General features: G+C 48.1%; 1 long non-coding RNA gene across 2 annotated transcripts in view; it reads right to left on the reverse strand.

Moving 5' to 3' along the window:
- Nucleotides 1-1604, reverse strand: part of LOC105002989 — a 21810-nt gene extending 20206 nt beyond the window's left edge. For both annotated transcript variants that reach the window (XR_827052.1, XR_827051.1), the window contains exon 1: nt 324-1604. This is a non-coding gene — a long non-coding RNA (uncharacterized LOC105002989). The remainder of the gene's footprint in view (nt 1-323) is intronic.
- Nucleotides 1605-2202: the final 598 nt, after the last annotated feature.

Below are 2202 nucleotides of genomic sequence, written 5' to 3' on the forward strand. Positions count from 1 at the left end.
CTGAGCCCATTCCCACAACCTGTTTCTGAGCCTGGATTTCAATTCCAGTTTGGTGAGGTTAGGGAGTCCTGGCCCCTGGCCCAGCTTTGCCAGAACCTGGCCCACCAAACTGGAGGCAGCATTTCCTGGGAGGGCCTCCCATGTCCCGATAGGCTTCCAGGTCCTCATTAAGAGCAAGCCAGAGAGGCTGGTGGTTTCTTCCTCTCAATTGTTCAGTTCCTTGATTTCACAAGGCTCAGACCACTAACTGCCCCTGCTAGCAGACCGGACCGCTTTTATGTCTCTGCTCTTCCCATCTTTCTTCCTGGTTAATTACCACTCACCGTGAATATTGTGGTTGTCTTCTCCAGAAACAGCGCCACTGAGCTCCACTTACCTGCAGACATGCACACAAACCCCTTGGCTTGGCACTCAAGTCTTCCTACCTGCAATACCACTTTCCCGCTCCTGAGGTCCTTCGGGAACAGACGGCCTGTAATCTCCCTTGACTCAGCCCTCTGCTCACTAACTGTAAACTTGGGCCCGTCACTTAATCTAGCTGAGCCTTCCTTTCTCAGCTCTGCGGAATAACACCTTCCTTACTCACTGTGAGGATTAACCACACAGCGCAATTTCTAGTGTGCTCCAGGCACAAGACAAGGGCCCCACGCACTTGTAAGAAGACTTTGTTAGCCGCCTGCTGTTCTCAGCACTTCTCAAAGGCTCTCTACCTGCTCACTTCCCACTCACTCTTTAAAGCCATGTCAGAATCCACTGTGATGAAGGCACACAGACTCTAATATCACAGTGGTGCTTGATCACATCTTCTTACCATTTCCTAGTTTCTCGGGTCTGACCATCTTGTCTTTCCCAACAGATTATTGGGAAATAATCCAATAATTATTGGAAATAAGCTCCAGGAGGGCAAACCAAAATCTTGTCCTCTTGTCACTGGTTTTTTGCTGCTTCTTAGCCTCATCTGCTCCCCTACTCCATGTCCCCTCTCGCCAGCTATTCCTGAGGCCCTCCAGGTGTGCCTACAGGGTTCATTAATATTTCGCTATGCTGAGCACCCCTGTGCCTCATCCTCCTCTGTGAGTTCCCACGATGCCTCCATGAAGCGTTTCCACAGACCTTGCTGCCTCTGCTGTGGGCACTGTCATGCCCTCATCCCCATCATGTCTGCCCTCCCTGGAGCTTGTCATGTCCACTGACTATCATCTCATTGCACTGGGACCCCCGAGTCCTATTCCCTGTGCCCCAATATCTCAGGAGAGCTTTTAGGAAAACAGTCTTTATTTAGGGAAACATTTGTCATGGGATATGAGTTTATGGGAAAGCAGCCAAGAAAAAAGAGTGACAGATGCAGAATTCCCTATTCCAACTGGTAAGTCAGGCTTTGTTACTGGATTAAGTCTGTGGAGCTGGTTGCCTCTTTCCCAAGGCTGGGTTTGCTTCCAGGAGCCCTCAGTACCTCAAGCTAGTAGACTCCTAATGAGCCCTGTGCCAGGTCCCCAGCCAGCTCTCATTTCCAGCACCAGCATGTGCTTTGGACAAGTGTCACAGTTCTTAACAGCACCCTGCTGGATACACGCAGAAAACTAAGCAGAAGGGAATTCCCTGGCAGTCCAGAGGTTAGGCCTGCTTCCATTGCAGGGGGCACAGATTCAATCCCTGGTCTGGGAACTAGGATTCCACAGACTGGGTGCATGGCCTCCACCACCAAAAAAAAATCAACTAAAGGTCAGTGGACCAACTATCTTATTCTAGAATATAAATAAATAATTTGGGGGCATTAAACTGAATCTGTACCAGGCAATTGTGGTTTTTTTAATTCCTGTTTTGAATGTTTTAAATTGTCTTTTTTTTTTTTTAAATAAAAGTAAGCCTAAAGAAAAATAACATCTGTTATTTGAAACATGCATGTAGGGCAATTTATAGCACATCTAGGTTCAAATAACCAGGTTGAGCTAACATCAGAATACTCCCAAACCCCTGCGGTGTGGTGGCTGCATTAAAGAATCTTGCTAAGGATACTTCTGAAGTTTTAAAAAGCCCACTGGCCTGAGAATTCCAGTCTCCCTCACCGTTCTGGTACGATCATTAGATGCTCCTGGTACTGGTAAGCCTCATCTCCAGTCTGGGGCTGTTAACTACCCCTAACCATACTGGGAAGGCCAAGGCCATCCTTACAGGCATCAGTGGATTCTCAGTGCTAGAGGC

This window comes from Bison bison, unplaced genomic scaffold, assembly GCF_000754665.1.
Source record: "Bison bison bison isolate TAMUID 2011002044 unplaced genomic scaffold, Bison_UMD1.0 scf7180017864461, whole genome shotgun sequence".
Lineage (NCBI taxonomy): Eukaryota > Metazoa > Chordata > Mammalia > Artiodactyla > Bovidae > Bison > Bison bison.